Source organism: Ailuropoda melanoleuca, chromosome 16 (assembly GCF_002007445.2).
Source record: "Ailuropoda melanoleuca isolate Jingjing chromosome 16, ASM200744v2, whole genome shotgun sequence".
NCBI classification, from domain to species: domain Eukaryota; kingdom Metazoa; phylum Chordata; class Mammalia; order Carnivora; family Ursidae; genus Ailuropoda; species Ailuropoda melanoleuca.
The window spans coordinates 26,290,457-26,299,120 of record NC_048233.1 but is presented as its reverse complement, the minus strand read 5'-3'; the positions used below and the strand labels follow the sequence as shown (position 1 = coordinate 26,299,120).

Below are 8,664 nucleotides of genomic sequence, written 5' to 3'. Positions count from 1 at the left end.
GAGACTGAAAATAAATGAGTAAGTGTTCAAATTAAGAAATAAGAAAAAAAAGGGGCACCTGGGTGGCTCAGTTGGTTGAGCGTCTTGGTTTCGACTCAGGTCATGATCTCAGGGTTCTGGGATAGAAGCCTATGTCTGTCTGTCCAGGCTCTGTGCTCAGCAGGGAGTCTGCTTGTAGATTCTCTCTCTCGCTCTGCCTCTGTCCCTCCCCCTGCTCGTGCAATAATAAATAAATAAATAAATAAATCAATAAATCTTTTAAAAAAAGGAAATAAGAAAGAAACACAACACACCTAAAAGAACTAGATAGAAGGAAATAATAAAGGCAGACATCAGATGAATTAGAAAATGAGGACACAGCAGATAAGATTCAAAAAAATCAACAAGTAGTTTTTGCAAACTACTATATGAAGCAAAACTTAGTAAGACTGATAAATAAAGAAGAAAAATCATGAATCAACACTAGGACCACAAAGGAATAATAACTAAATATAAGTTGAGATTTTAAAAATAAGAATATGTTATCAACAGCTCTGTCAATAAATTTTCAGACCAGTTTATACAAATACCACTAAATTAAATCAATCATTAAATAAGCTGAATTGATGATCAAAAGTCTCCTCTCACAAAAGATAATAGGCTTAGAAAGTTTTACTGGCGAATTTCCTGAAGCGATCATGAGATAAATAATTTCTATCTTATGCAAATGGTTCCAAGTACAGAAAGAGGAGAAACATGTAGCATTTGATTTGATTAATATAATTTTGGCACCAAAACTAGAAAGGGAAAGTACAAGGAAAACAAATTATAAGCCTGTTTTACTTAAAATATACCTATAAAAATCCCAAATAAAATATCAGTAAGTAAAATTCATCAGTGAATATAAAAACATCACATCATATTCAAATGGAATTAGTCTTAGAAATCTAAGGTTGGTTCAACATCAACAAATCTAATAATGTAATAAATCATAATTATAAATTAAAAGAGAGAAATTTGATTCTCTCAATAAATGCAAATATTTCCTTCATCTGATGAAAGTATCCATTAAAGACCTGCAATAAAAATCATATATAAGGGTGTAATTTTAGACGTATTTCCTGCAAAGTTAGGAACAAGGTAGGATGCTCAGCATTGCTACATGCATGCAACATTCTACTACAGTTTCTATCTAATGCAGGAAGACAAGAAGAGGCATAAGATAAATAAAAATTAGAAATGAAAGTCAAAGTGTCTTTGTTTGTAGTTAATATGATTGTCTATGTGGAATATACAAAAGAATCTGCCAATAAATTTTAAGAACTAAGACAATTCCACACTGCTACTCATTAAAAGATCAACATAAAAAATCATTATTCAAAATGCAATGGAAACATGAAATCTATTCACAAGTGCAACAAAAACTTAAGGTATCTAAAAATAAGTAACAAGAGACATAGGAAAATTTTATAGGGAAAATCATGAAACATTTCTGAAGACAATGAAAAGAAGTGAAGAAATGGACAGATGTAATAGTTTCACGAATGGGACAACTAGTGATTGTGAAAATATAATTTTGACACTTTCCATAAAGAACAAACTAAAAGGATTTGCCTTATTTAAAATCAACACTTTGTGTAAAATAAAATTGTGATAACCTGCAATCAGCCCAGGTATAGACAAATAGACAATTAGATCAGAATTAAAAACCTAAATGAGACTCACACATAAAAAAATGATTTTGAATAAAGAAAAGTAGAGCTCCAATTACCCAGAGTCTCCATAACATGATTAAAATGCCAAAATTCACAGTTTTATGTACAGGAAAAAATTAGCTTCTTTATTCTTTTTGGAACCTCGAGGAATAATGGCATCAATCCTCCTCCAGCTTGCCTTCCCTGAATTATTTTGACCCTGCCGAGCACATTTCCCGCTTGAGGCTGTTTCTTCTCCTTTGACTACAATGACACTGTACTTCCTGGCTCCTAGTTCTTGATTTGTTTTACTGCACATTTTTCATCATCTACCTCCTAAAATAGGTGTTTCTCAGGATTCTAGCTTCAGGAACCTTCTTTCCTTAGACAAAGTTCCCCCTGGTAGAGCTTCAGCACCTAGAGTTAATGACTGTCAAGATTCTTTGCTTTCCACAAAATTGAAGAACTAATCCCATTATTAGCTGATATTAAAAAGTATTTCTACGATATATCACCATGTGATATTTGGCATCAAACTCAGAAGTTCAAAAGGAGTGGTGTTGCTATAACAAAAGCCCTTCATTTGCTTTTTTATGAGAACAAGTTTTCTCAGCACTTACAGTTATCACAATTAAAAAAAATGGTGAACACTGCTCATTTTTACAATAAACAATAGCTGGACACATGAACCCACTGAAAAAACAAAAGCCCCAACCATCTTAAATAGAAATAACTTTCCGGGGTTCCTGGGTGGCTCAGTCGATTAAGTGCCCGACTCCTGAATTCAGGTGGCTCAGGTCATGATTTCAGGGTCATGCCAGTGAGCCCCATATTGGCTCAGTGCTGAGCACGGAGTCTGCTTGAGATTCTCCATCTCCCTCTCTCTCCACCCCTCCCCCCACCCATGCTCGCTCACTCTCACTCTCTTAAATTAATAAATAAAATCTTTAAAAAAAGAAATAACTTTCCAAAGAAATTTTATTTTAATATTTAGTTATTTTTCTGAAATTAATAAAGTTTTATAAATTTTGTAATAATAGTATAGGCTAATCCCAAAATAAATATTTTGAACTTAGAATCTTATGTTGAAGTAATTTTTTAAAAATAGATTTATATACTTTTTTAGTTGTGAGAAATACGATGACATGAGCAATAAAATAGTTTCAAGTCTAAAAACATTGCATTAGAAGACAAATATTGTGAGTAAAGGGGAACAGAAATAGGAGTTCAAGGAGAAAAAATTCTATTGAAAATCAGCTTATGCATTAAAAAAAGAAAAACTTTAACATGAGTATTTATCAACCTACTACACTCTGATGAACTTAAAAGGCATCTAAAACATCAGTGTTATAAACTATCATAAATTACACTTTTTAAAGATTTATTTATTTATTTTAGAGAGAGAGAGAGTGCGTGCACATGCATGAGCAAAGGAGAGGGGCAGAGGGAGAGAGAAACTTTAGCAGACTCTGCACTGAGCATGGAGCCCCACAGGGGGCTCGACCACAGGACACTGAGATCAGGACCTAAACCCAAACCAAGAGCCCGCACTTCACCAACTACCTAGACGCCCCATAAGTTATGTCTTTTGTAACTATTTAAAGTTATTTTGAAATCTTTTGGATATCAACTTGAAGGTATGTCAAAGAGCACATGGTTTTTGCAAATATTTTCAGGGTGTGTCTGAGAAAAATGGCTCGAAGTGTCCTGCTTTACTTCATGGGCCCCATGATGGCCGGCGTGCCTCGTCTTCCGTGTAAGCTTACTAGTTTTAAATCTGTATTAGAAAAGCTTTTTACCTTAAAATTTTTAATTCTTTTCAATATAGATTTAAACTGTTCTCTTCTTGCCAAGAGAAATACATATCACACATTTCCTGCAATGAATTCGAGCTTTCCATGCTTTATTCCCCTTTTATGTGAATATTCATTACTCACATTATTCAGATATTCATTAAAATGATAAGACTATAAATTCACAGAAAATAAGGTATCTCCATCCAAGCACACACACCCTTTCAGGCGCTGTCTATACAATGATTTATAACAAGCATATGCTTGTCCCTCAATACACTCTTCCAGCTTCTGTTTTCTGCAGCCTCAACTAGTTCTGCAAAAACCAGTGCCCTGTTGTTCCTCCATAAAAAGCCTTTCCCTGCGCCATCAGGCAGAGTGGATCACTTCCTCTAAGGTGCTTCCAAAGTACATGACCCCCCCATCTGCTGTGCTCAGGTCCAGAGCAGTGAACGTATATCTGGTCAAAATCACTTCAGCTGTGACCTCAAAGTCAACTGGAAACATCAACTGGAGGTAAGAGCCCGAGAGGCAAAGACCACAATCCTGGACATGATGACAGCAAAGAGTGGCCATTGACACAGGCTCGGGAGGTCCCGGAATTGTCACCTCGGACAACTTTTCCCATTGGGATCATATCTAGAGACGAGTTCGAGCTCTCAGAGAGAAGGGGAATAAAGTAAAAGGAATAGGAGCAGAACCAAGTAAAGGGTCAGGCATTTTCCATCCAAGGCAATCCCACAGATGCTGGAGCAGCCATTAGCCTACTTCATCTTGTAAAGCTGTGCTTGTTTACTCAAAGCTGGCAGCTTTGAACCCTTGCCGAAGTCTGGTTTAGAAGCGCAAACCCATAGAGAAACTTTCCATCTTGTTACACATCCCATCATAAGACTGACATTTTCTGTTCTGTTTGCTATAGGCTGGTGGGTGGCTTTAATTTGGTTTTCCCTCCAGTCCCCAAGTCCCAATCTTTGCCAAATCAAGAAGCAGGCAGGGAGGGGAAAAGAGGGGAAAAATACATATGCATTTGCATTCACCAAGTCATCTCAGAAGTAACTTAATCCTGGTTGTCCATGTCTTACAAATCAGTTTCATTCTGTGGATTGTTTACATACCACTTCTGGTATGTCTCTAATAAATTAAAAGCTTGCTGAAATGGTAAAATATACTGAAGATATAGTGAATGGTCTACAGGCTACACAGAGGGGCCATTATTCTAAGAGGAAATAGGAAAAGCAATCATAAAATTTTGAAAAATTATGCAATAACTTTGTACTTATTGCCCATTTGTATTCATTACAATGATCTACTTCATAGACATATAAATAGAATGGGAAAGTAACAGATCTACAGTGTGCTCGAGACATGGCTTTCACCTTCAGTCAATGACATTCAGTTAGAGTCTTGAATAAAGAAAACTCCAAAAACGCCAAGCATTTGTCTGCATATTTCTCCGTGAAGTCCTGAAGTTACTCTCTTAACTTCCTTTCAGTTCTTTCCCTTTCTCTTCTCAGAAAGTCTCTTTTGTGGAGAGATGAGAAGGCACATTTGCTGGGATTTGCTGGGGGTGTGGGTGCATCAGGGACATCATTCTCCATGGGCACTGAGCTCTCTCTACCACATCTTCCATAAGCAAATAGTTGAACTCCAGCAGGACCACATCATGCTGAAAGTTCTCGAAAGGAAAGGACCACACAGATAAGACCGTGATTGCCAGGGACTCGGAACAGGTTTTACGACAGGCAGGCCGATCAAAAGGGCTTAAACCAAGATGGTTTTTAATCATGTTTGGGCACTGGAGAGTTCTCAGGTTCAAAGAAATGGTTCTGTGTTTTGTTTAGTTTTGGCAAACCTCTCTTTTCTTCAATAACCTCGGAAAAACAAAGCCAACAGAGTGAGGCCGTGCTCGATTTTGTTTCCCCATTCAACCAAAATATACCACCTTGAGGAGGTCTTTTTCTTATAATCAATTCTGTATATTTTGAACACTATTTTGAATAGGATGTGCTCATTTGAACATTTACCCTTTTGAAAATAAACCACTTTTAAATTGTGCTGGGAACCATACAAATTAACTGTTGTGGGAAAAAACATGTTCTAGCTGCGTCTTTTATTGTTTTGCAAAGCTCAATAAGATTCAACATCACTGTTGGTTTTTTTTTTTAATCCCCAATACAAAAGAAGTAGATATAATGGGAAGCAATGGGGCCCAGAGCAAGATGGGAAATTGCCTGCCTTTGTAATCCAGGGGCCAACAAGTGAAGGAAGTTCTTAGACTAACTCGGGCTCACTGAATATACAACTGCTTTCTTATCTTCTCCCTCTTGTTTCTTTTCCTCCCTTCTTCTTTTCCTCATTCTCCATTTCCTCCTCCCCTTCCTCCCTCTCCTTTCTCCCCCTTTTGCCAGTCAGCAAACACGTGCAAACTTTAGAAACTCTGCCTAATTCCCTGGTAGAGTGGGCAGAGGGTGACTTTGCTGAAGAAAGAGCTTCCCTGTGTTTACTTACAAAAGTAGTGATCTTTGAGAACAATATCCCATTGTGCACTTCTAAAGATTTTGTCAAATCTTTAAAAAGGAGAGAAGAATGAATCTCTATCTAATTTTCAAATACCTCTTTCTATTTTTTTTGTAGAAAAATAAAAAATGAATATGCAGAAATAGTAAAAATATGTTAGGCAGCTGGAGTTGCAAGAACATTATGTAGCACATCACTTAATCACAGAAACCACAATGCAGGGGAAAAAAACCCTAACCCAAATGTGCTGTTGAATAATCACCAAGGGTCAGAAAGAAGCCACAAGCATCCGAGAATCTGTGTCCTCAGCTTACCTCAGATTTGGAAGGGGGCGGGGTGATAATGGAGAAGGAAGCACGGTATGTGTTCCTGTTCCGAGCTGCTGTTTACAGGTCTCTGCAGAGCTTTTACTCATGAAGCCAATTAAGAAAGGACTCGGAGTCCGGACCCCTTCCTAGTTTGGTCCGTCTGTAGTAAGTCTCTGAATGGCTGGTTTTTGTTTAATTTTGTTTTGCTTCACTTTACCCAGAACTCTGAGAGTTAGTCTTGGAAAGAGGTAAATGCTGAGGGAACGTTTGAATGAGGGGGAAAAAGACAAAAATTTCAAAATATGTGTTTGTAGACCATCATCTTGGAGATTCTGCGGTGGCCAGGGAATGGGGCGGGGTGAGCGTGAGGCCAGCCTGGGGGTGAAGGAGCTGCAAGGCAGCGGGGGGCCTAAAGCCAGGGGATTACTTTCATCCAGCCCCACAGGAACCTTTTCAAAAGAATCAGGAAGCATCCCCAAACACAAAGACTTGGAGGACATTGGAAAATCAGAGATGGGGGAGCTGTCCGATCTGGCAGAGGGAAACCCAAGAGCAGACATTGGCAGGGCATGGATGGGCTTAGGGATGTGAGGTTTGGGGGGCAAAGAGATGCCCGCAGGGAGATGTTTATTGCTTTCTTGCAGTAGTAAATGTTCAATGCTCTCAAGTCAAAATTCAGAATTTCTCGGGTTTATCATGCAAAAGCAGACTTGAGGAAAACACAATGACATTCTTGCATATTCGTTCACCAAAACGTCTGCCTCGGTTGAGATCATTTCAGCTGGGATGGGTCAGTAGCCGGCCCTGTTCTGCTCCTATAAGGATCCGTCAGAGGGACTCTGATGACCTCATTCAAACTAATAAGCTCACTTTTCTTCCTCTCTTAAATCCACATTGCTTGCCTCTTAAACATCATGGAAAGGGAATGTGACATTTTAGAAGGTGTTGTGCTGACAGCCCCACAAACCGGGGCTCCATCTAACCAAAAAGGAGAGCTTGTGCTACAGCTATTAAATGAAAATGTTCTCTCTCCAATGTCCCCCATAAGTTACTTAACCCAGCCAGGCTGGCATTGTGAAATAATTTAAATGCATTCAGTATTAGTAAAATACAGATTGCATTACAGGTATTATTCCCCTCTTTAAGTGTTTGTCCATGAATTGCTTGAGGGCAAAGACATTGTCTTCCTCATCTTTCAGGAAGATAATTGTACTTACTGCGGAAAAGACAGTATCTAATACAGTGCTTTAGAACGTAATAGGTTCTCATTAATTGTTTACTGGATGGATAGAAATTATTTGGTTTCTGGAACTAAGTTTCAGGAGACAAAAGTCTGTCAGTGGAAAACTTCAGAGTAGAACTGTTTTATTAGGCTTGAGTAACTGTTTTTCTTTCTTTGAGAAGTATTATTGGGTACCCCAATCCCTGCCTCTGAATTTCTAGAGTTCTTTGGTACAAAGCTGTTACCATTATTTGGGTACTCAATTAACACTCTCATAATAGTAATTACAGATTCATGGTTCTCTCTTTCTCTCTCTCTTTCCTTTTTTTTTTTTTTTTTTTTTTTTTTTTTTTTACTTGCCTTTGGTTTTTATCCACATCCTAGTGACTTGACACAACAACCTGAGAGAACGTATTCCAAACCCTGGCCAGGCAGTGGGAAGGCTGGCTGGCGTGTTGCATCTCAAGTCAGGTCTCAAAACTGAGTGGGGACAAAGGCCTCTCCATGGTGACAGGAACTTCTTCCATATCTACAAATATGACCGCTTCATGAATTTGTTTGTCATCCTTACACAGAGGTCACGCTAATCTTCTCTTTATCGTTTCAATTTAATATATGCACTGCCGAAGTGAGCACCATAGTTCCCTTTTACATACGTGTTTTATCAGACAGATCCTCAGGCTTATCCCCTGACAGCCTTGGAACAAGCCAGATCGAAAGCAGCGCATGGATGGGCTTAGGGGTGAGGTTTCTATATCATACTGAATCTTTGTATACCTTTCTAGAAGTTTCTATATCATGCTAAATCTTTGTATACCTTTATGTTGCAATTATTTCTCTATTGCTATGTTTTTGTGATAAAGAGATTTTAATTTTATATAGCCAAATGCACTCTCTTCATTATGTGGTTTATGTCTTTGGTGCTGTGCTTAGGAAAGTTTAAATGCCAAACATTTATATACATATTGAACTATGGTTATTTTGTTGTTTTTATTATTTCAGATTTTGCATTCAATTTATTTGGAACTGAATTTGGCGGGAAAATACAATTTTATATCTGTTTTCCCCAAACAGCCACTTGTCCCCAAACTACTTATTAAAGAATTCAATCTTTATTGTTTACTAAACTCTTATCTATATTTGAACCTACT

General features: G+C 37.8%; 1 non-coding gene across 1 annotated transcript; it reads right to left on the bottom strand.

The window, feature by feature from the left end:
- Positions 1-8,043: 8,043 nt before the first annotated feature.
- Positions 8,044-8,147, bottom strand: LOC117796886. The gene has a single exon (XR_004621584.1). It is a non-coding gene; the product is annotated as a U6 spliceosomal RNA (small nuclear RNA).
- Positions 8,148-8,664: the final 517 nt, after the last annotated feature.